Genomic DNA, 25,742 nt, shown 5'->3' with positions numbered 1-25,742 from the left:
TATGAGCAGAGAAGGAAGGAGCACCATACTTCCTAACTACTCACATGCTTTTTCACCAGTTGTCCTACCCATTGTAGTCAGAGGAGACTTTCACAGCTGGGACATGCTTTTCTTTTCCTTGGAGTTGGTAGTAAGTGGTATGCTAAAGCCACTCACATGGTCTGGGGGGAGCTGATTGTTAACATCTCTACCCAGTGACTTCATGTTAGTTGGTGGCTTGACATCCCACGGTGGACATGCTGCTGGTCAGGGCCACATCATCCCAGGCTGGCTGTTCTGACACAAGCTAACCCATAGTGGGCATGGGTTGGGATCCATGGCGTGTCCTGACCATGGCTCGGCTGCTGGTCTTTGCTCCCTCCGCTGGCAAAGCTGGGGGAGTAGAGCTGGACTGGGACTCCCAGTCAGCTGAGTGAGAGAATCATCAGCCACGGAGATCCGGCTTTTGAGCAGATACAGTTCCTTATAACAGAAACAGCCCTCCTGGATCCCTTTCAGCAAGCTGGACTTTGACCAACAATGGAAACTGAGACACAACTGATCAGTCTAAAGTTATCTAGGAGCCATAGGCTTAAAAAGCATCATTTTTAGTATATAAAACCCTAGTTTCTGTTCCAAGGAAAGGACATTTAACAAAGCTCTACATGGAAATTCTTCTTTTTTTCTTTTTTAAGACTTACTTTATTCATCTGAGGGAACACAAGTGGGGTGAGAGGCAGTGGGAGAAGCAGACTCCCCGCTGACATGGGGCTCCATCCTGGGACTCTGGGATCATGACATGAGCCAAAGGCAGACGCTTAACAGACTGAGCCACCCAGGTGCCCCTCTAGATGGAAATTCTCAAAACGTAGGCTTTCCTCTCCTCGTTCTCCAAGGTTGGAGATTCAGAACAGAATTTGAGGAAATCATTCAGGTGGGTAAATGGTATGTGTGGTGAGGGACTAATCTTCCTTGCCCGGTGTGCAAATATGAGATGGACATGTTTGTGTTCTTTGCACAAGGAAGGGTAAGTGAAGGTTTTGCCTTGCAAGATAGTGGGAACCTCTTACTCTTTAGAAAGAACTGAAAAGGAATCGGCAGAGTTTCAGGGGGCTTGTCCCAAACTCTCTTCCTCCTTTGGTGTGTGCTGTTTGCCTCTGTGTCTCCATGCCCTTCATTTGTCCTCAGGCCCCATCAGCAGCTCCAGGACCTTCACACACTCTTGGTCCTCACCCGCCCTCCCTTTAGAAACCTTCTGCCACAGACAAGTCAGTCCACCCCCACTTCAAGGCAGTTTACCCCATGGTGCTTACTCATTTGTTAATGAATCACTTAATGTTTATCTCTCTCATTAGCGTGGAAGCTCTGTTAGGAATCAGAATACTCTGGCTCTCTGCTGTCTTTGCACATAGTAGGTGCTAGAAGGTGTTCACTGAAGGAATGAATGATTTTTCAGAATCAAGGATGCATTGACAAAAGTTCAAAGACAAAATTGCTTATTCTTGAGGTCAAAAAAACAAAGGCTCACCCAGCAGAGTGGCAGTCAGAAAGATGACCAATTAACCGCTACTTAGTTTCAAACAAATACTGGTTCCAAACATGTTGAAAGATAAGACCGAAGAAAGGACAGCCGCTCCCGCCTCTCAGAAAGGGTCTGCTTAATGCTTATACAAAACAGGCATGAGAGAAATTCATCAAACAGCTTTTTAAAGTGCCGTTTTTGAGCTAGCAGTCTGTTAAATGAAGGGAAAGGCAGGGCTGTTCGATGTTTCCTAGATAAATGCCTGGAAGTGTTACTAGTCTGTATCCTGGCAGCCTCCAGGGAGCTGTGCCTTAGGCCAAATCACTGAAGCCAATTCCTCTTGGAGTTATAGCTCCTGATGATACTGATTGCACTTTGATAATTCCATGGTTGACGCTTCCAGGTAGCACGCCGAGCAGTCGTTTTCTTTCGCAGACTCGTCTCTGTCGTATTCTCCCAGAGTTTGTGTCTCCGTGTACGTTTCCCCACACTTGCTGGCTCTTGAGTTTATTATGGACCATGAGTTGCTGTGCTCTCCCTTGGAAGTTTATGGGCCATGCCGTCCCTTTCTCTAGCTCACTTCCCAGACAGGTGTGGGACACAAAGACTGGAGGATGAAAAATGATCCGTAGGCAGGATTCCTTTTCCGTGGCTCCTGATTAATCCCTGGGGATATCTGGTTCCTTGGAGCAAATCATAATGCCTTTTGAGAATGTCAGCTTTCTCTGAAGGTTTTCAAAGGAGAATCAGAGCAAAACAAAACTACAGAAATGAGAAGTTTGCATCATTCTACTGGATTACAACTTGACTGGTAAAATATACCCATTTCTGAGAATTACTGAAGGAAAGTTTAACATGTGAACAAACAGATTTGATTAATATCACCGCAGGATGGTTAATTTTGTAAAACATACTGAGAAGAAAGAAAGGACTTTAAAGGAGAACAAATCCAGACAAAAAGCTGCATTAGACGAGCTGACTTCTCCTCTCCCTTTCTCACATAAACGTGTCGTTTTAAATTGAATCAAACTTCTCATTATCTACTTTCCCAATTTATATTCCATAGAAAACACTTTTAAAATGTATATCACATGATCTATATTGCAAATCATTAATGAAATGTAATTATATGCCCATAATTTCCTGAAAATACCTTCTAAGATTGGTTCTTATAGAGTCAAGTAAAATTGTAGCAATTACATAGACAAAAAGGAGGTGTAATAATTTTTGTTTCTAGAGTGAGTACCAATAATGATTTTCTGTGATGAATCAAGTCTGCCATTAGCTTGTCACTGTTAATTCTAAATGGTGTTTCTGACAAAACTCGGCAGTGGGGAAGTGTTTAGATACTTTTTTTAGAGTAGTGTGATGCTGGAAGAGAAGGTAGACAATAAGATGTAGCAACAAGCTTGCTGCTATTAATAATAGCTTGATTAGAACTCACTGTGTGCCAGGCCCCGTGCTAAGTGCTAATAGCTCATTGAAATAACCTTGCAAGGTGTCTCCCATTATGGCCTTAGGGATACAAGAAAAATCCAGTCCCCTGCCCATTCACAAAGGGAGGAAATAGCTGATCCAGAACTTAAACCCAGTCAGTCTGATGGTTAGGTTCATGCCTTTTATCTGTGCATCGGACCACCTCTCACAGGATTTGGCTTCTAGACTAATTTTTGCCATTAAATTGTGAGGTGGGCAAATTTATTTAATTTTTGCTTTTATAATCACTTCTTTTAATATATTTTTATTAATAACTTCTGATATCCCTTTTCCATCTCATCTAGCTCTTAATTATTATTCAGTACTATAGTCAAGATTATGACTTTTGACACCTTGATTAGCCCTTTTCCACTATGGATGGCAATGTGCATGGTATTTCCAAGTATACTGAGAGATTAATTAGCACTTTAGGACAAATGAGTGGCAAATTGCTAACCAGGGAAAATAAAGTGAGGCTTGGGTTTTATAGCACTCAGATTTTAATATCCTCCTTGTATCGATTGTATTATTTCTCAGTGCTGGGATCTGTTAAGTTTAAGTCAGCCGGTAGTTCTGTGGATTGATTTAGCCACTCTTTGTTTCTCTGCATTGAAGAAAAAAACAAGAATGCACTTTTAAAGATCACTTATAGTTTATAAGGTGATGCATTAATCTTCAAAATGACAGGAAATCAAGATGATTTTGTCGGTGGAGTTTAATTTATTAAAATTTAATTTGCTCATGTGCTTTGCTCCAAGAGCTCTGTGCTAGCAAACTAGCTATAATTAGATTAGCAGCCTGCTAAGCGCTGGTGACAGCCTGCGCCTCAGAGAGCATGTGCTGGATTCTGCATGAGCCTCTCCTCATTGGCTGCTAGCATCACTGCTCGCCAGTTTGATAGGTTTCCACAGCACTCTTTATGCTGCATTGGAGACATAGATACAGAGATACTCTTCTGTGTTCTTGCAACGGTGGAGGTGCTCAGCTGGTAACGGTAAAGGAGGAGGAGGGCACCGGGGAGAAGGTGTCTGTCTTTGTTGTAGTGTATTGGAGCCACCAGCTGCTGGCTGCTGGGGATCAGGGAAGAAGTTTCAGTTCACGGTAATTACTTGGAGGCTTTCTCTCGCAGGAAAAACAGGGCCATGCATGAAATGAAGCGCGTTCCTCATGTCATCTGTTTAATTTGATCTTGCTTTTGTTAATATCATGCATACTCCAGCGTTCCCGGATTGTGGTGTGTTCTGCCGGAGAAGGCTCGGCCGGTAAACAGCTACCCTGTTCATGAAGGAATATTGTTTTCACCTGGATTCAAGTGTGTTGTGTAGTGGGGAGTGATGCTTATTGGTTCTCTTCTGTTTGGGAAAGTCCGATGTTGCATCAGCGTAAGTGTCTTTGGAGGTGCGTGTCAGTAGCCGGTTGACTTTGTTTGCATGGAGTCCGGACTCCCGTGATTAATGAGCAATCAAGGAGAGTTCAGTGAGACACGCTTTAATTAGGACGGGGCAGCGATTCGCCTGGTGTCGACGCGGGGTCTTAGCAGAAGTAATGTGCTATTGTTTCTTCAAAGATATGTGCAGCCTTCATTTTGGATGGTTTTCTTTGTTTCACCTTTTGTAGTTTTCCTTAAGCCTTCTGAATATGGAGAATATTAGCATATCCCATTTTGCCAAAAAATATATTTAGGTGTGTAGTCCGCCGTGCCAAAGGGAGAATTTTTCACTCTGGGCTTTGTTTAACCAGGGACATTGCTTTCGGAGTTGAAATGAAATCACAGAAAGGTGGGGTTCTTATCACTTTGCCTCAGGTTTGACAGCATTCAAAAATTCCTGGGTTGTTTTCCAAATCAAATCATAAGTGATCCTAAATTCCATCATAAAGATGCTCTATTTTGGAGGAAAAATAGCTACATGGCCCAGGCTGGGCTGAAGGAAGCCCAAACAAACGCAGTGGGACTCCTTGTTTCTCAGAGTACCTTCACCGTAGAGTGGTTTTACACCAGGAGAGCCCCTTGGTATCCCTTAGTCTTTAAACTTAAAAATCGGTGTCCTTACCATATCAGGCTGTGGAGACCACAGAAACTTGTGTATTGACTCACCAGTCACACGGCTGGCTAGCTGCCACCATGCGTCTATCAGTGGAGAGCCCTGCTGAGAGCTGAAGGCTGTCAGGAATTCTTTCCCTGCTCCCGAAAAGCCAAACATTGCCATTTAACTATTTTGTTAAAATAACTGCTTTGACTTATGGCTCTCTTTTGGTTGAAGGGGTTCCATACATTCTTTGGCAGAGGAAAACTTGAGCTTACTTAACTGGGCTTCTCTCCCTCACGCCACCCCCACCCCAACTACACGTTCCCCTCCCTAGGCTATCCCGAGGTGTAATAAATTGTCGAATGTCCTGTTTCTCTCAGATGACAGTGTGAAGAAAAAAAAATAAAGGCTATCATGAAAGGTGGTCATTGATGGTGACGGGGCATCATGTGTGATGACAAAGTTTGATAGTTGTTCAGGGTAACGCAGGGTCTCTAGGGACGAGAGGCAGGATGCAGCGGTTCCATGTTAAGTCACCACATGTGACAGGTTGGATGTGAGAAGGGTCGCTTACTTCCTGTCTGGACTCCCCTGACACGAGCCACGCCTGCTTCAGACCTGAGAAGGGTGCTTTGCAGTGGCCGAGATCACAGTTGGCTCCAGTGCTCCTTGCTCTCCTTCCCACACCCCGACCCCACGCTCCCCTTTTAGCCCCCGGTTCGTCCAGACATGGAAAACAGCCTGCTCCTGACAGTCCGGCTTGGACACTCGTTGGGGGAAGAATAATCGGATGCATTTCCATGACTCTCTTTCTCCCTCTCCTTCTCTTCATCTCCTGAAATACTTCCTAAATTACCTTGGTCTTACAGAATTTCCAAGAAGTAGGCTGCCTTAAGAGTAAATGATTGCTGTCCTCCTCCGTAAACATCATAAGCCTCCTTTCGTGAGCTCAGCTCCATTAGGCTGTGTGTCCTAGGAAGCTGTGGGAAATAGTTCTAAGTGACAGACTCTCATGGGCTGAATTTTAAAAGACTGTGTGTCTAGAAGGAACTCCTTAAAAATGTGATGTAAATGTAAATGTGCGTGGATATTGTGTCATGTACTAGGATATCCCAAAGGGCCTTTTAACATAACACTAAAAGGGCATTTCTCAGATAGCATTAAATAAAACGTTATTTAGCTTTTGGCAAAGTTAACAGAATCTGTACTTTTATCCTCAGATGAATTACAGCTCTTTTTTTTTTTAAATACATTAAGGGAAATTTTTATGTATTTCTGAGATAAAACTGTAAAAATAAATTTCTTAGACACTTGAAAATTTTGTTCTTTCCCCTCCTTAGAATTCTGTGGCTCTTTCCTGAAGAGAGAATGACATTCCTGACCAATCAAACATAGGTCCGTTAGCACGAACTAGAATAGAAAATGGATAATCTTCTGAATTAAAACACGAAGTGATACTTTCTTTTTCTTGTAGAGGCTCGTAATCACAGCAGGAAAAATGGAAATCAGTTTAAAAGCAAAGTCATTTCGTATATATAATGTGCCACAAAGCAGCTGGGCTGAGCACAGTCTGGAAGGAATTGTAAGAAAGAAGGAGCAGTGTGCACTGCGGGCTCTTGGATGTAAGGGTTGCAGTGTAACACCTGTGGGTGGCTTTCTGGCTTGATACCCGGGCATCTGTGATACCAAAGGAACTGAGGGACATCTGTCATTAGCCGTTGATTACCATCTCAGGACTGACCCTCCAAAATCTGCCTGGGTTGGAAAACTCTTTGAAGAGACATCAGGCCTCTCCTCTAAGTGTATTTCTTTTTCTTTTTCTTTTTCTTTTTCTTTTTTTCTTCTTGTTATTTCATTCTGTAGTTATGTTCACTTAACATGTGCTCGGATCTGTGCTAAACATGAGTGAGAGAAAGATAGACACATGGCCCTCTGTCTGTAAGAAGTGGTCCTGTGGAAGACGAGAGAGAGTAGAATGAATAATAATACATAACATATGGTGTACAAGGAAAACCGAGGCATTGGCTTGACGATACCAAGGAGGGGTGACCAGTTCTTTAAAAAGGGTGGGGAGAGAAGGCTTTAGGAAAAGAGATAGTAGCACCCAGCCCCCAAACCAGAACTCTCCAACTGCCACTCAACCCACACAACATCCACTACTCCTAATACCTAGCAAGGGTTGGTGTGGGCCGCAGATCTGTTCCATATCTCACACTGACTTTCAGTTTTATTATGTGGTCTGTAATTAATGTAATAAATATAAACTCATTTTTTTTTTCCTCCTGCTAACACACCTTTTCAGAATACACAGTGGTCTGTTACATGGAAGTATTTTTGTTTTAATAGATTTACATAGCTTGGGATTTAAAAAAGATTCTTTAATGTCACCAGTAATTTAAATATATTCAGTAGTTTCAAAGTTCATCTTAAAGGAGTCACCAAATACTTTCCTTACTGTTGGACTCCCCAATCATTTAGTGATTATTTTTGCAACTGTTGGCATAGCCAGGAATGATTATTTGCCATTGGATGCCTATTGATGCTTTTATTTAAGTCGTTCATTTTGTAGATGCTCATTAGAGACAAGCTTGCAGAATTGGGGTTTGGAGTATAACACTGGTATTGAACCTTACTATGAGTAAGGCCTTCTTCTTTCTGTGTACATTTAATTGAATTTAGACATATTTTAAATCTTGCTAAATTTGGTGGAAAGTGCACTTCAAGGATCGTGTGTTTGTGTGTTAGATCTTGCCACCAGTGAAACGTCTCTCTGAAACACGTTCTCCATTTCCAGTGTTCAGAGCCTGGCATCACAGAACCCTCCGAAATCTGCTGTGTTTTGCCCTAGTCAGGCTTCCCTACTGCTTTTTTCTTAAGTGGGAATATAGCCTTTACTTCTCTCCATCTTCGCCCCCTCTCACTGTGTGGGAGGTATACTCCTTCTGAGCCCATGGCCCAAGCTAGCAGCCCGCTGACCCGCTGGCCTCTGGGAGACAGCTTCCTTCAGTTTTTCTTCTGCCTGGAAATGTTTTCTTTCCAGTCTCCTCCTTTCTGGCCCTCCTTTTTTTTTTTTTTTTTTTTTCTTTTAAGATTTTATTTATTTATTTGACAGAAAGAGATCACAAGTAGTCAGAGAGGCAGGCAGAGAGAGAGAGAGGAGGAAGCAGGCTCCCCACTGAGCAGAGAGCCTGATGTGGGGCTTGATTCCAGGACCCTGAGATCATGACCTGAGCCAAAAGCAGAAGCTTTAACCCACTGAGCCACCCAGGCGCCCCGTGGCCCTCCTTCTAAGTAGACGTTCTCCGGAGTTCTGTGCTTCATCAGCTTCCCTGTCACATGCCCTCCACTGGCCGGTCCCTCCACGGCCACAGACTTAGCCAGCACTCCCGTGTCCCCATGTGTCCCCTACTCCCATCCTGCCAGCCTCCTGAGCTCTTTGTGCCTCGTGGGCCTCCCTGCCCCCTCTGCCTGGAACGTGCATCTCCCAGTAGAGCTGTGGCTTGGTCCCTCCCCACCTTCAGATGTCTCCAACCGCTGTGGCGGCAGGAGCGTTCTGAGATAGCCCTTGTTGTATGTAGCCTTCCCTGTGCGGAACGTAAACTCTGAGGCCAAAGATTCCTCCCTTAACCCCCAGAGCCTAGAACAGAACCGGTCTGTAGGAAGTGCTTCTGTCAGTACTTAAGAATGAATGAATGAATGAATGCATTTATGCATGCGTAAATGACTGCTGCCATGGGAGTGTGACAGTGCAGGGGAAGGGTGCCCCTGCGGCTGTGAGGAGTTCTACCCCAGCCAGCTGAGTGGTCTGTGGCAAGTGCCTCACCTGACTGGGCCTGTTTCCTCTTCTGAAATGGGGCTTGCACAGCAGGTGGGCGCCAAGGCCCTTGGAAGAGCTAACACCTTATCTCACCATGAGATAGACTTGGGCTCAGGATGTGCAGAGCAGCCATTCCGGAAATGAGATGACGTCCTGTAAGCCTTTATTTATGTGACTTCTCTCAACCTGATATTTATATTCTTCTGTGTAAGTGCTGTCTCTGGTCAGACGGCTCCTTAAAAAAAAAAAAAAATTGAAGTAAGCTAAACCCTTAGCTTCTACATAAAACATATAAGAACCAGCACATTTTGGTGTACTTACATGTTTATCTATTTTTTTATTTATTCACCGTTTTTAAAAAGAATTTTCTACTGTTATGTATACTTAGCAGCCTGCCTCTTTTTGTCAAGTAAAAAACCAATCACCATTTTTTTTCCTGTGTTTTCAGATATTCCATGCCGCGGAGACTAGCTGGATGTAGAACAGACTCCCTGTGACACCTGCCTCCCGTCCATAAAATACTCATCCCTCTCTCAAGTAAGTACGTCGCTTTATTTTGACCCATTCTGAGCAGAAGGTATCGATTCTCTCTGAAAACCTGTGCCATTATTACATTAAGACAAAGAGGCTGAGAGGCTGAGCTTTCAGATATTTTGCTGTCTGGCAAAAAAAAAAGTCCCTGTCTTCGAGGTCTCTGCTAGGACTAAAATAACAGTCAGCATGATTTACGTGTGCTTTTGCAAGGGCTTCCATGATAGGTCTTTTACATATTTGCTTTAATAATTATGGTTTTTTCAAAGGCCATGTCATATTTACCAATCATACTGATCAGTTATTTGGATTTGAAGACAATATTAAAAAGTGAACATCTTTGCACTTTAATGAGAAGTACACTGTCTGTGGTTGGGGAATTAAATGAATTTTTCTGACCTTTCAAATGGTATAGGGCCAGCAACGAGCGCCCTGGGAGTTTGGGGAGCGAGCGTTTTGCAGGATGGCCCCCCAAAGGAGGTCATGTCAAGAGGGAAGTACCTAAATGCCAGCCAAGGGACAGACTGAGAGTAGGGGGCACGTGTTGCCAGAGAGCCAAGCAGCTCTGGAAATGTGCCTGCTCCGTGGAAGGTGTTGCTGGGAACTTTGCCCCACATCCGTAACACCCCAGGATTCCTTCCTGTCTCCAGAGCTGATGGAGAACAGAGACATCCTAGAACCAGACCCATCTCATGAAGGAGCCAAGGAAGTGGATGAACAGTGGTCAAGGTCCAGATGGTTCCTCCTTTTTCCAGAGAGATTGGGAGTTCAGTATCACCAAATGAGGACATTGGGGATGTTTAGAAGTTGAAGATGGCTCTCCAAGTAACTGATGTCTACAGTGACCACGAAGTGGTAAAGAGCAGCTCTTATGAGGATACGGTCTTAACCTGAGCACCATATTCCCGAGCGACCACATGCTTTGATTTGATTAATAGCCTTCCTCGAGCCTCTTTTCCAGCATCTCTATGTAATGGGCCATTGCCTATAGAGTATGTAATGCGCTATATAATTTATTATAACTGCGTAATGCGTGACCTAGTTGGACTGATGTTACCACTCTCCAGGGACTTCAGAATCCAATTTAGATTGACAGGTAAGAACCAGCCTAGACCAGGTAGATTTCCTGCAGTCCATGGACAGAGGGGCATTACAGAATAAGCCAGCAGGTGACCCTCAGTGATATACCCTGAAATCCTTCACTCATCACCTTTAAGACCTTGTCTTCTGATCCCAGATTTCCAAAGTTCTGAATTGAAAGCCCTGGGCTCCTGTTGGCTGGAGGGAGCTCCTCATCTCCCATCCCCAGGTCTGAGATTGCAGAGCTGCCCATGAGCACAGGCAGATTTAATGGAGAATGCCTCCAGCATTCTGTGTGCTTCACTCCGCCTCATTCTAGGAGCCCACCGATCCCCATCTGCCCACAAGTGAGGAGTTTTCTGTGACATGTGCTATATAAAAGCAGAAGAATTCCCCCAGCAAATGGGCCTGTTGGTCTCCCTTATGATTTCCAACACCCCTACTCCCACACACAGCCATGTGTGATGGTCACACTCACCAATGTTCACCCAGCTGGCTCCTGCTGGCAGGTGAATTGGCCACCCTGAAGGGCAAAAAAGGGCAGAGGGGTTGGGGTGACATGAGTATAACCTTAGCTTCACTGTTCACCAGCCTGCGAATGGACTTTACTTTCTGAGCCTGTTTCCCACATACCAACTGAGAATACCGGCAAGCTAGTAGAGATGTGCAGAAGGCTAGGGGCATAGCTACAGAGTGCCCGGTACGGCGTAGGCACAGGATAGATAGAGGACCCTTCTTCCTCCCTCCCAGACAAATTCTGGAGAAAACAGTCGGTTACCTTCACAGGCATAACCGTCTGGAGTTTGTCAATATTTGTCGATATTCTTATTTAGCTAGGTCCTGCCCTGGGGAGATTAGAAAGGACTCAGCCACGTGACTCAGTAGTGCAATGTCACCTGGACTGGAGACACTAATTCTTGGCTTTGTATCTCATTCGCAAATAAAGTCAGGTCACTGTGTGCAAGTTGATTTCAGTTGTGTGTTGGTTTTCCTAGAAATAAGATGGAAGCATTTCTTTAAAAAGCTATGTAAAGATTGCTGTGAAAAGCATAGTTTTTTTTTTTTTAATTTTTAAATTTTTATTAACATATAATGTATTATTAGCCCCAGGGGTACAGGTCTGTGAATCTCCAGATTTACACACTTCACCGCACTCACCAGAGCACATACCCTCCCCCTACCCACCCCCTCCAGCAACTCTCAGTTTGTTTTGTGAGATTAAGAGTCTCTTCCGGTTTGTCTCCCTCCCAATCCCATCTTGTTTCATTTATTCAAAAGCATAGTTTTTGTCTTACTATCCAAATGTTTTCAACTGTTTTTGGCGATTTTTGCATTTAAAGTTCATTAAGCTTTCTTCTTTTCTGAGCTCTTACCTTAGATAGATAAGCAGCCTTAAGAAGGCATATGTACTAATCTTGTCATTAATGTTTTTCACTACTTCTCAATACCTACATTTAAGATTACTTTGTTTTTAGAGTACAGGGTGTGTCTTTTAAAACCAGGGTTCCTTGTTTAAGGAAATTGAGAAAAGAAAGGCATAAGGTGGATTTATAATGCTCCTTTGGTTAAATTTTTGAGTTTTTTTAACCTGGAATATGAAACCTCCTATATGTTGTATATGAGTCATTTTTTTAAGATTTTGTTTATTTGAGAGAGAGAGAGAGCATACAAGCAGGGGTGGGGAGCAGCAGGCAGAGGGAGAGGGAGAAGCAGACTCCCCACCGAGCAGGGGGCCCAGACTCTGGGATCATGACCTGAGCCAAACGCAGATGCTTAACCCAGTGAGTCATTTTTTAATAAGGATATACAAACACTGATTTCTGTGCATTATCCATGTGATTGCAATTTCAGGGAATAAGTTACAATGTTCGCCTTTGTTTTTAGTTTCTTGTTATCTGAGTCAAACTTAAGTCCTGATAAAGTCAGTTTCTCCTGGAAAGTTTCCTTTTTTAAAACTTCTCTGGGACAGCTCTTTTTATTCTTTTATTGTGTAAGTGCTAGGTACTTAAGAAATCGCTGGGAGCAGAAACAACCTTTATACGTATGCCCTTTTCTGCGGGTTAAATGGTCCTGACCAAAAAATATGAGCTAGTTTTCCCCAAACAGTTTTTTTTCCATTTCTGCGTTTCCCAGAGCTGGTCGTCCATAACGAAAGATTTGTTCCTTGTCCGTGACTCATCTACCTTTCAGGCCCAGCATCTCTGACTTTTGCCTTTTCCCAGATCAGCTCTTTGCCAAGCAAATATGACTCAGAGCTCAGGTTCCACGGGTACAGTCAGGTGTGGCTCCTCAGAAGCCGGCTCAGCTGACCTTGATCAAGGTCTCCCCAGGAGCCAGCGAAGCCCAACCACTGTAATGAGAGCCACCTTGCAGCCCAATGGAGCCAGGTTTCCACCTCGCTCACTGCTTTTTAAAAAAGAAGAGGAAGAAGAGGGGCATTCTCTGGCAAAAATAGCTGGGATTTTTACTTGTTTTATTCTCCTTCTTCACAAAAATCATCCAGGCTTCTTTAAAGATAGACGTAAGGATATTCTCCTCTCTAAAACAAAATACTCCTCTCCTCAGAAAGTATCATTCTATTTTTGAAGATTTAATGCCTGTTTATCGTGAAGTTCAAGAGGCTATTATGGATTGCAATTTAAAGTGTTAAATTGCCAATTAAGTTATTTGCATATTTAAAAACGCTGTTTTCTAATCAAAGAAATTCTGTAAGTTACTGTGTGTGTATTTAGTTTTTCACTGTTAATTATTAATGGCTCTTACAGAATAGATCAGTTCATTGTTAGTGTAGTCACCGCTTTTCTACAAAGAGCGGTGGAAGAGTGAAGCCCATAGTCTGTGGAAAGCTTGCCTTAGGAGCTCTGTGCTACAGGCATCATATGCCTAATCTGTAGTCCGCACGCTTGCCCTGCAGAGAAGGCATTAGAATTTTCATTGTGTGGGTGAGGATACAAGAATTGAAGAGTTCAATCTGATAACAAAAGGCAACCATGTGACAAGATGCACTGGGTATAAAACCCAAGTTTAGGGGCACCTGGGTGGCTCAGTGGGTTAAGCCTCTGCCTTCAGCTCAGGTCATGATCTCAGGGTCCTGGGATCGAGCCCCGCATTGGGCTCTCTGCTCAGCAGGGAGCCTGCTTCCTCCTCTCTGTCTCTGCCTGCCTCTCTGCATACTTGTGATCTCTGTCAAAGAAAGAAATAAATAAATCTTAAAAAAAACAAAACAAGGGACGCCTGGGTGGCTCAGTTGGTTAAGCAGCTGCCTTCGGCTCAGGTCATGATCCCAGCATCCTGGGATCGAGTCCCGCATCGGGCTCCTTGCTTGGCAGGGAGCCTGCTTCTCCCTCTGCCTCTGCCTGCCATTCCGTCTGCCTGTGCTCGCTCTCTTCCCCTCTCTCTCTGATAAATAAATAAAATCTTAAAAAAAAAAATAGATCTATTAAAAAAAAAAACAAAAACAAAAACAAAAACAAAAACAAAAAAAAAAAAACAAATGAACAAAAAAAAAAAACAGCCCAAGTCTACCCCCAGGTCTTTCAGCCCTTTGATTTCTTTATTGTGATGGGGTCATGAATGGAATGAGAAGGATAATTGAGGGTGACTGGACAATGGGAAAGTCACAAGAAAACATCGATGTCTGGTGGACTATCAGAGCAATTCCTTGGAAACCATGGGCTGTATTCAATTAATTAGAGAAGGGATGAGGCCCCAAAAGTCAAATAATGAGAGAAAAGAACCGTAAGAGCACACCCATTAGAGAGAAAAAGATACCTTCAGAGTGATTGCAGCTCTGATGGGTGAAAAGCTACACTATCAAGACCTTACTTTTTCTTCTCCAATTTGTTGAGTGTCTTCTCCATCATTAGGTATAAATTGAGAAAGCGTTTGTGCATCCTGACTACTCAGAGAAGTTTAGAGAGGTGGAGGCCCGTCAGGACTGACTAGTGAATACTGGAGTATCATCTCCATACTGGTCTTTCTCCTCCATAGCCTGGTGCTGTGGTCTGAATGTGTCCCCCACCCCATTCATATGTTGAAATCCTAATGCCCATTGTGATGATGTTAGTTCATGGGGCCTTTGGGAGGTACTTAGGTCATTAGGGGGGAGCCCAAGTGATGGGATAGTACCTTGGTTAGCGAAGCTCCAGAGAGATCCCTTGCCCTTTCTGCCATGTAAGGACACCGTAAGAAGCCTGCAACCCAGAAGAGGGCCTTTACCAGAACCAGTCATGTTGGCACCTTGATCTTGGACTTCCAGCCTCCAGAACTGTGAGAAAGAAACGTTTATTATCTATAAACCACCCAGTCTGTGGTTTTTTGGTATAGCAACCCTAACAGACTGAGACACCTGAGATGAAGTTGGTCCCTGCACGTGGCCTTTGGGTAGTTCTTGCACATACCTACTCTTTAGCTTCACAAAGCCCTGGTCTGGTATTACCTTGAAATTTACCTCTTGCTCTTGCTTGAGTCTCATGGGTCTCTCTAAAGGGCACATTTAAAGCAGAGCTCAGCCCAGCATCATCCTCAGACAGAGAGATCCAGTTTTTGCCATGACGGTCAATGGGAGGAACTTCCTCTGGAAGGAAGCCCCGCTGAGGGACCGCTGGCTCTTACCATGCACACCCAGGCAGGCCTCAAGCCCTGCTCGCTTTTCCTCAGGGCTTGTACATTGGCGTCAGCATCTCTTCAACACCAGAGAGCTCGGGGCTGACTTAGCCTTATTACAGCAGTCAGCCTGTCTCTGGTCTCTGCTCTCAGTCCATTTAGCAAGCAGAAAATTCTTTTAGAAACACTCTGTTTATCTTGTTACCTCCTTGCTCCCAAACTGTGTTTTCTTCCAGTTACCTATCGATCAGATTTCAAGTCCAGAGCCCTTCAGTTGAAGCCACCTCTCAGCTGACCTCCCCACTCTCAGCCAGAGTCCGCCTCCTTCACCCTTCTCGTGTTCCTGACACACCTGGCTCATCTGAGTGTGTGCTCTGCTTCTTGCCCCGCCCTCCCTGCCAGTTGCTCATTCTCAAAGTCCATGAGTTCCTTTGAGGCCCATTTCAAAAGTTAACTTTTCCTTTATTTAAAAAAACAAAAACAAAAACAAAAAACAAAACAACTTTTTTGAGCCAAATCCAAGAATCTCTACCATTCATTGATTTATTCAACAAATTCATTCAAGCCATTTCTTCACAATTTAGTATATATCCATGTACCTTTATAGGTAGTCTTACAATTATCCTTTGCTTTAAGCATTTATATGATTCTCAAATTATATGATAAGTTTATTTAAAAATTGCATCTTACTGTAAAGGACACAAACTCCCAGCGGTGATGTGGGAGCATCCCTCTGGTGCCTTCCCCCAGGGAGCATGGGTTGGACTGAAATCTTAAAAAAGACTTGCAGATGTTCTGCAGTTGTCCGAACAGTTCTAGGGACTGATTAACTTCCTGAAGAAGCGTGAATTTCTTTACCAGCACGGCAAACCCTTCGTGAAAGTAACGATTTCATTCAACAGCCCAGATTGGAAAGCTATTGCCAGTTCTTAAGGTCTCCAGAGTCGAGTGATCTAAGTAGACTTTAAGAAAACACAGTCGAGAGAAAAACACAGCATATCCTCTGGAAGGACCCCTGGAAGGAAAACAGACCCACCGACAGCAAAAAGCACGAGTAGAAACTTGATCGAAGTCCCACCCGTATAGGAGGCCCAGTTCAGGTTTCCTCTGCTGTGTAAAGACCTCACTTTCTCCTAAATCTTCATTTGTTCAAAATTGGCATTTCCCGTACTCCTAGTCCCTTATGATGGTGAGTGCGTATCCTGGGCTCTCTGCAGTCCCTGAGTCCATAGGGCGTACTTACCATTGTCTGGTTTCTGTCACAGTTAAGTTCCCTCTACCTTTTGCTAGCACGTTATACGCAACTGGGGGGTAGAAATAACATGTGTACTCTGTGTCTTTAGAATCTAGCAAGCTATAGAGGATTTGTAGACTTTATAGAGTCTTTATTTATATTTTATTTGTAGAGTAGTTTGTAGACTATAACAGGACTGAAGGGCTTTCTCTACACCTAAAGAGGAAAGTCATAGTAGGTTTCTCATCTGCCTTTTTACAAACTCTGATGGCAGCCTTTGCAAGTACAAGACACAGCAGCACCAGGTGTCAACAGGACTGGTGGTATCGTTTCTCTGAAAGAAAAAGACACCGTCTACTCGTGCCATAGGTGATTAGCTTGAAGGCCTTTGGGATTTACCCCTAAGGAAGGCTGAGGGAGTAATGTGGCACAATTCCCACAGGTCCTTACTATATCTCTTGCCTTTTCTTTGGTGATATGGAATCTATATCTTAAGGTATTAGAATTCACATGCCATTTGCTATGGAACAGCTTCGCCTGTTCTAAGGTAGGGCAAATAAGTTGGAAACGACTATTGTGGTTTGCTAGAGCATTGCCCTCGGATAATGGTCCTGGTATGCTCATATGGGCTCTGATGTGATCTATAAAAATGGTGCAGTGCGCAGTTGCACAACCTCTTGTAGTTGCCTTAAGATCCATGGAATAGGTGAATCCCTTAAGGAGAGGATGGCTGTTTCAATATTTTTTGTTGCATCTACCACGTATTGACTATCAGAAATAATATTTAGGGGAGTATCTGAAAATCTTTGGAGCACTAGGAGCACTACTAGTAGCTCTACTTGTTGAGCCGACCTGGCAGGAACTATGACTGGGTTCACGATTCCATTTATGATATAAGCTCCTGTGCCCTCTTTACTTCCATCTGTAAAGACAGTAGAGGCTTCTTTTAGTGGTGTCAATCTACTAATTTTCAGTAGTATGAATTCAATACCCTTTGTGAATTCTATAAGTGGGTGTGAAGGATAATGATTATCAAATTCTATTGAGTAAGAGGTGGTCAGTATCGCCCAATCATCTAGGGTAGCACATAGTAGGCGAATCTGTTCCTTAGTATACAGCACGATGCAATTGTCAGTTATGATTCCAAGAGTAGAAATACAAACAGTGATCGATTTGTTAGCTAGCATGGCTACTGCAACTGGATATGGTGTGATTATCCAAGGAAGAGTGTTTAGGAGGTACAGCCATTGCAAGGGCCCACCTTGCCATAGCACTCCAGTAGGTGAAGAAGGGGATGGAATCACTATGGCTTGGACTATCTGGTTAGGATCACATCTATCTGCTGAAGTCAAGGCAAGCCTGTCCTCCACAATTTTCAAAGCCTGTTTCGCCTCCAGAGTAAGGCTCCTAGGAGAGTCTAGACGGGCATCACCCTTCAGAATATCAAACAATGGTTGTAATTCTCCTGTAGTTATTTTCAGGTAGGGTCGGATCTAATTTATGTCCCCCAATAACTTTTGGAAATCATTGAGTGTTTGTAATTTGTCAGTTCTAATGGAGGCTTTAGAAGGTTTTACCATGGTATTGTATAGTTTCATGCCTAAATAGTCTTTGATGTTGGAAGCCTGTATCTTTTCGGGGGCTATAATTAACCCCCATGAATTTAGCTCCTTTTGTAACATTGCTAAGGCTTCCGAAACTGTAGTAGAGTCAGATCCACACAACAATATGTCATCCATGTAATGGTAACACATTAAATCAGGGTAAGTCTCTCTAATAGGCTGTATGGCTTTAGAAACATATAATTGACACATAGTGGGGCTATTAGCCATGCCCTGAGGGAGGACAGTCCACTCATATCTTTGGTTAGGCTCTGCATGATTAATAGAAGGTAGGGTAAAGGCAAATTTAATTGTATCCTCAGGATGCAGAGGGATAGAGAAAAAGCAATCTTTTATGTCAACCACTATTGATGGCCAGTTTCTCGGTAAGGCGGTTATCATGGGTAATCCCAGCTGTATTGGTCCCATGTTCTGCATTTCCCTATTAATTTCTCTAAGATCATGTAAAAGTCTCCATTTACCAGATTTCTTTTTAATAACAAAGATAGGTGTATTCCAAGGTGAGGTAGAAGGTTTCATATGGCCCGCCTCTAACTGTTCCTGTACCAGGGCTTTAGCAGCTGATAGTTTTTCGTTAGTAAGGGGCCACTGAGGTACCCAGCAGGGCGTATCTGTCTTCCACGTTATTTTCATTGCCTCCGTGGCCCTTACCGAAAACCCAGGCCTTGCCCCTTATATTCTGAGGTGAAAGGGATGGTGTCTATTTTACCTTGCTCCTGTTTTCCTAACCCTTTTCCTGGTATGTATCCCATTTTTTGCATCATAGCTATTGATCGGGGGCTGTATATAGTTTCAGTTGTCAGGCAGACGCTCATCTGTTCCAAAACGTCTCGTCCCCAGAGGGAAATAGGAATATTGCAGACATAGGGCTGAAAAGTTCCCCTATGGCCTTCGTCATCCTCCCACTCAAGGGTAGCTGCGCTTTGATCAGGACTTTGAGCGATTCCTAAACCCCTGAGTGTTTGTTTTGCTTGTGTTAGGGGCCATCTCGGAGGCCACTCTTGTTGGCTGATGATGCTCTTATCGGCACCCGTATCCAGTAACCCTAAAAATTTCCTTCCTTGCACCTTGAGGGTAATTATGGGCCTATCAGTCATATCCAGGGTCAGGCATGTTAGGTCAACTCCCGTAGACCCCAAACCCTCTCGTACCTTTTTCTTTTCCGTTACTGGGAAAGGCTTCATGATGGCTAGGGAGTGTGAGAAGTTGAGCTATCTGATCTCCTGGGCTAATTGCAGTAACTCCCCTTGGTGAAGACACCAGTATCTTGATCTCTCCCTCATAATCGGAATCTATTACCCCAGGGTGAACTATCAGACCTTTGAGATAAGTGGAGCTTCGGCCAAGTAATAAACCTACAGTACCATGAGGGGGGCCCCCTCTTAGATCGGAGGCCAATGCTTGAATGCCCATCTCCGGAGTTAGGACCATTCCTAACTGCTCTGATATCGAGCCTTGCTGATCCAGAGGTTGTGCGCCTTTCTCCGAGGGAGGATACCATGTCCTGGGCATTTGCGTTAGCGCCCCATAAATTTGTGTTGGGCCCCAGGGCACAGGGCCCTGCTTCCCGTTTTTTGAGTAATTGGATTGAATCCAGTTATTTGGCGGCAGGGGATTTCCTTGAATATCTCTCTGGGACCTACATTCATTAGCCCAATGTTTCCCTTTACGGCAACGAGGGCACAGCCCAGGTGCGGGCTTGACTGGTCTAGGAGGTCCTTTACCCTTTGGACAATCCCTCTTAAGATGACCGTCCCTTCCACAAAGGAAACAAGCCTTGGAAGAACTCCTGGTTCCTCCATTGAAACTTCTTATCCCTTGGGCTACTGCTGCTGCCACAACTTGGCCCTGAACAACTGTATCAGTGATGTCTCGACACACTTTGATATATGTAATCAGGTCCTTAGATTTCCAAGGGCGGATAGCCTCTTTACACCATTTATTTGCTTGTTCATAGGCTAATTGTTTAACAAGGGGCATTGCTTGGTCCACATCCCCAAATATGCACCTTGCTACTTGGATCTGCAAAGTCAGCATAGGGTTCATTCGGCCCCTGCAACACCTTGGAAAGTTGTCCCTGCAAATCGCCAGAACCCTGTATGGTCTTCCAAGCCCTAGTGGCTGCAGCTGCTATCTGTACATACACCCCTGGGGGGTACCCAATCTGATTGTTTTGTCCCACAAATTGACCTCCTCCCATGAGCATGTCAATATTCCAGTGGGGATTCCCTGACGCGGCGTTACGCCGGGCAGTTTCTGAGCTACACTCTTGCCAAGCAGTTTTCCATATCAAGTATTGTCCACCAGAGTTGCTTTTGCCACGTTAGTCCAATCGTCTGGGGTAAGGTTCATGCTACCGACTGCTTCCAAAAGTGAAAGTGTATAAGCAGCCTGTGGCCCATAAGTAGTGACTGCTTCCTTAAACTGTTTAATTAAAGTTTGAAGTCTAGTGGTTGATGAAACCTCTGTTGATTTTGATCTTCTAACACTGGGTATGCAAGAGGGGAGGGTTTAGTAAAGTCCATAATGTCCCTCCATCCTGCATTTCTACATTCTGGACAACCGCATGCCCCTCGGGAGCATGAAGTGTTATATGGTGGCGGCCATTCTGCAGGTGGCGCTATAGGCCTACATTCGGGGGTAGGAATTCTTGACCTTCTAACAGAGGGTGCTAGGGAGTCATATTTTTTCCCGGCTTCTTTGTATGTCTTTCCCTTTAAGGGTTCGTTAGGGTCTTCCTCTTTTAATTTTAAGTGTGTCATGGCTTCCCCAAGCTCATCTTCAGAGGAGCTCTCCTCTGAATTTTCTCCCCCTCTGCTAGATCCTGCCTTAGAGGCTTCTCTGACCTGCTCCTCGATAACATTTTTAACCGTTTTATGGTTAGAGTCTAGCGGAGTGCCGTTAGCCTTAAGCACCTCTGTCAGTAATCCTCCCATCTTAGTAAACTTTGATCCCATTATTTCTTGTCCTATGCCTAGGAACCCTTTTACTTCTCGTCCTATACTTAGGAACTTTCTCACTTCTCATCCTATACTTAGGAACTTTCTCACTTCTCATCCTATACTTAGGAACTTTCTTATCTGAAATTTTGTGCACACTTACCGGATCGTTGCGTTCACTGAGAACTCCTCGGTGTAGGTTTTGGGTTTCCCGGGTTTCGGCACCACTTGTCACTCTCGCCAGCAAGAACGACCAGGAGACCTCAGCGAAGCAAGCTTTATTTCTGCGTAGCTGTTGGGATCTCTCTCCCCCGCCTGTGCATGTCTATATATACCAAGGTTGCACAACCAATCACTCACAGCCACATAGATACAAAATCCTAAGTTCCGCCTCCTGGCTCGCATCCAGCTGCCATCTTAATGGCGTGTTTACTTTCGGGCACCGAAAAAGTCGTGCGGCGCCCGGGGCCCCCCCCGCGGGCCCAGCCGGAGCAGCTCTGCACTGTCGCCACCCCAGGCGGCGACAGCTTGAGGCAGCGGCAGCCGAGGCAACGAGCAGGCACCGCGGAGCCCAGAAGCATCCCCGCGCATGCGCTACAAGCCGCTCGGGCACCGACAGGAAAAAAAGGAAATTTTAAGTTATTTGTGGTGGGTTATCGTTGAACATTTTGGTATAGAATTAGAAGAGCTTGAACTCCAACTTTAAACTAGTCCAAGTGGGGAGTAATCAAGGCATAAATAGCTTTATCAAAAAGCTCTTTAAATCTGGACTCCTCAAATGCATTTCAATCTGATTCTGTTCACAAAATTTAGTTGAGATACAAGTCTGTTCTTTAGGGAAAATTCAGCGTTCCCTAGGGACTCACAGATTCAACATTCAGAAACTCAGTTGTTTGTATTTGGCTCCAAGTTCAGTAATTGCCTTAATTTGCAACTTGAGGGAGGTCCCACCTCAAAAGGCGCACATCAGCACTGATGAAAAATAAGGAATGAGCACAGCTATGCCCACTGTTCACACTCACCCCAGCTTCGCATTCTGTGTGTTAATCCATTCATTTCTTCCATTAAAAAAATACATGTATGTAGGCAGAACAGAAGCTCTGGTTCCATGCAAGAAGAGTATGGTTAATTCATGGGTAGGTCAGATCCATGACATATGAAAGATTCCAGTACTACATCTTTGGTCTCTTCTCATAGATCATAGCAATCTATGAATGCCAACTAAGAGACTATTCCCTATGTCCTCTGAAGCTTCCAGGTGTATTTCTGGGAGGTGTGCTTGGGAGCAAGACCTCCGCAGCTGACATTCTTCTCATAGAGTGACATTTTTCTCAAGGAGAGAGTGCAATGTATCGATGGGGTACACTCCCCACTGAAGAGACAAACACGCAGCTTTCAAGCATCATTTTAATGGCAGTTGGCCTTCAATAGTGTCAGTTTCAGGTTTTAAGTGGTTTGATAAGAGTCTCATGCTTGCCTTCCATCCAGTTGGCAGTGGTCTTGGAATCTCATTTTAATACGACTTTTCACAGAAAAGCTTAACACCTTTCATACCCGGCTGCTCTCCATCTCCCAGGTAGAGAGGGGGCTGCCGAACTGTTGTCTTCACCTGTTAATGTGGATTACATGCCAAAGAGCTTCCACTGAGATGCCAATGGGGTTTTTATACGTCATTGCGGGAATCATGGTAAATATCCCCACCCAGTAGTGTGCAATCCTAAGCGTAGCACAAGGTGCAAGCTCCCATCCTGCATTCCCCAGAACCCCCTTCTGCACTCTGTCTTGCAGGGGTTGTCAGCGTGGTCATCCCTGGCCAGACAGAGTCAGGATCGATATGTGACTGTCTCTCCAGTCCCACTGCCTTTTCGTGCTTCTGCCTTAGGCTCTGTCTCCCTGCTCCAAACCTGAAAGCAGACAGCAAAAATAAGGGGCGAAGGCAGGGCTTCACTTCCTTTTACCCTCCAAGAGTTTCATTTGTGGTTCATTTCATGCTGTACTTTTAAGAAAGAAAAAAGAAAAAAAAAAGACCCACTTTTTTTTTTTCTTTTATACCATTTAATCATCCAGGAGATCTTAGAAAGCTGATATCCTTATAGATTTAAGATTTTGACCACTGGCTTGTTTCAAACCAGAAAGATGCAGGCGTTTGCTGAACTGGGCCTAAGAAGGTTTTACTTGACAAGTTTTTAGAGAACATAAATAAATGATCTCAGAATATACCTGGTATGTTTATGCATAAGGCCTTTGAAGACCATGTTCATCTTCTCCCCCACCGATGTGTATTTCTCCACTTTGAATCTGCCCCGGGACTTGGTCCCTGTTATGTAACATGCTGCATTCTGCTTTCGTGTAGCTGATTATTCCTTCCTGTAGTCCTTGAAACTGCCTGGCTGCAGATGAGACATTGCCCACCACCCTGTTGTTCATCAGCTGTGTACTGTGCTCACATCTTCATAACTGACGCTCCAGCCATTCTGAGCTAGTCCAGACCAAAACAAATGGCCTCATTTGGAGCCTTTGGAAGCATCTCTCTAATTCTTAACATACTTTGGTCACTAAGCACTCCATTAAGATATGCTAAAGTGCATTTAGGAAGAGTTCTATGAATATGTTACTTTAAGTCCTTCTTTAAGAAACAGAAGGTTAAGGGGCACCTGGGTGGCTCAGTCGGTTAAACATCTGTCTTCAGCTTAGGTCATGATCCCAGGGTCCTGGGACTGAGCCCCGCATAGGGCTTCCTGCTCAGTGAGAGACTGCTTCTCCCTCTGCCTCTGCTGCCCTACCCTGCTTGTACACTCTCTCTCTCTCTCCATCTTTGTCAAACAAATAAAATCTTAAAAAAAAAAAAAGTGAAGAAATTCCTTGAAGACATTTTATGCCATATCTGCACCCCTTAGGGGTTTCTCATTATCCTTTATTTGTTATGACATCATGCATTAATCTATATTTCAAACCGCTTATGATTATTAGACTTTTGTATCCATTGATCTCATATTTTTAAGACTACTGGAACCTGGTTTTGAAGTGCTGAGACATTCTTCTATTTTAAAGTAAGAAGTAGCCACCTCATTTGGCACTTAATGTCATACATAAGTAAGACCACTGTGCACTATCTCAGGATATTTTGTAGTGAATGTTACCTCTGTTTTAAATGTGTGCCTTATTGCTGTGATGTGTAAAAATACTTCACAAACTGCCTTCTTTCATCTCTGGTCTCCACACTGGTCGGTAAGGGCTGGCGATATTCTTAGAGTATGTGTTCATACTGGTATGTTTCCCGGTGAAGACAGTGCAGTGTTTTTTGAGGTTTTGGGGAGGGGGCTTTCAAGATTTTATTGATTTATTTGACAGGGAGGGAAAGAGAGCATAAGCAAGGGGAACAGGAGAGGGAGAAGCAGGCTCTCCACTGAGCAGGGAGCCCAATGCAGGACTCGATCCCAGGTCCCTGGGATTGTGACCTGAACCGAAGGCAGACGCTTACCTGACTGAGCCACCCCGGCACTTTGAAGATGCTGCAGTGTTGATGGACCAGAAACTCCACAGCATACATAATAACTTACATGTTGTGGCATAAGCAGAAGGTGGTGAAGCTGTGTTTGATTTAGGATTTCCTGGGCTCTTTGCAGGGGCCTGTCAGGGTGGGAAAGCATTTATGTGCATCAATCACCTCCCTTAATTTTCGTAACAGGTCGTTGTTGGCAGAGAGCAGGTAATCAGGGGGCGAGTTACAAGCCCATGTTTGTCTGCCTGCAGGTGCAGCCTTCTCATCCACCTTACCGAAGGGTGTCAGTCATAGCTTATGCGCCAGATGTTCCTCAGACTTCAGAGCTAAAATGTTTCCTTCCTATTTAGAAACCATATTCTTTGGGCAGATGAGGTTTACGAAAGGATTCTCTGAACCAGAAAACTTGCAGTAGATGCCAACAAGAGTTCCACTTCAGGCTGTTTACTCAATAGCGGCTTCAGGGATACCCGTGTTCTCCATTTCTGTCCTCATCAAGAGTGGGGTGGGGGGAGTGGCTGGGGACTTGGATGGGTCAACTGGCCGTCTGGGACTCAAGTCACTGGACTTTGCTGCCAGCTCTCTGACTTGAAGCTAGAAATTTGCTCCCTGCCCCAACAGACCTACAGATTTTATAAATTCATCAGCCTTGGGGTGGGGGGTGGGGCACTGTCACCTAAGGCAACAGAAGCACAGGAGAAAAGTAGCATCTCAGAATAGCATGACTCCTCTCTGGGAAAGCCAGCTTATATACCTCTCTGTCTCCCTCTATATCACAACTCTGAAAAAAGACCTCTGCCAAGGGGACCTCATTTGCTCATCAGTTGAATGAATGAATTACATTTCACCACTGGTTTTCAGTATAGGTCCCTGGATTACAGAGGTTTCCAGGCTGATGCGGCATCGAGATTGGAGGCTCTGCTTCTGCCCAAACCACTGTGTGTCCATGTGTTTTATACACGGATGTTCCACATAACCTTTACTTTAGAGACCATTTCTGTCGCTGAAAAAAAAAATGCTCTGAAGACTAATGAATGTCAAGATTCTTATTACATCCTAAGCTCTACCCTTCAGGGCCCAGTACCAACTTAAAAATCAATGAAATTAATGTCAACATGGGTAAGTTGTCAATGGGAAAATAGGAGTTGGCTTACCAAATTAATTTGCAGCTTTCCAAAGATGTTTCTGTTGGGTAAGGCCAAAAGAGCTCCCCAGAAGTAAGACTCCCTAATAGCTAGCTAGCTCAACACCAGATACCCACTTAAAGCCCTATTCCTACCTTCTCTAAAGTTTTGCTCTTCTCCTTGCCTGCTCAGGTCTACCTGCATACTTCGAAGGGCACAGGTGATTTAAAGTGTGAGGTTGCTCCCTGCTCACCACCATTTGCTGACTCCCATCACTTACACCA

The 25,742-nt window shown here is 44.3% G+C and overlaps 1 protein-coding gene across 9 annotated transcripts in view; it reads left to right on the top strand.

Annotated features, from left to right (window-relative positions):
- FAM110B (family with sequence similarity 110 member B) overlaps positions 1 to 25,742 on the top strand; it is a 190,778-nt gene that overhangs the window by 76,237 nt on the left and 88,799 nt on the right. For 5 of the 9 annotated variants that reach the window (XR_014306338.1, XR_014306339.1, XR_014306340.1 and 2 more), the window contains exons 1-2: positions 3,884 to 4,078; positions 9,270 to 9,358. The gene's annotated coding sequence lies outside the window, so the exon portion shown is untranslated. Of the gene's footprint in view, positions 1 to 3,883; positions 4,079 to 9,269; positions 9,359 to 25,742 lie in introns of those variants that run through there. The other 4 variants (XM_082714077.1, XM_082714079.1, XM_082714080.1 and 1 more) reach the window with 3 other exon arrangements.

Source organism: Mustela nivalis, assembly GCF_964662115.1.
Source record: "Mustela nivalis genome assembly, chromosome: 2".
NCBI classification, from domain to species: Eukaryota; Metazoa; Chordata; class Mammalia; order Carnivora; family Mustelidae; genus Mustela; species Mustela nivalis.
The sequence above is the reverse complement of the archived record's forward strand: the minus strand, read 5'-3'. Positions and strand labels throughout refer to the sequence as shown.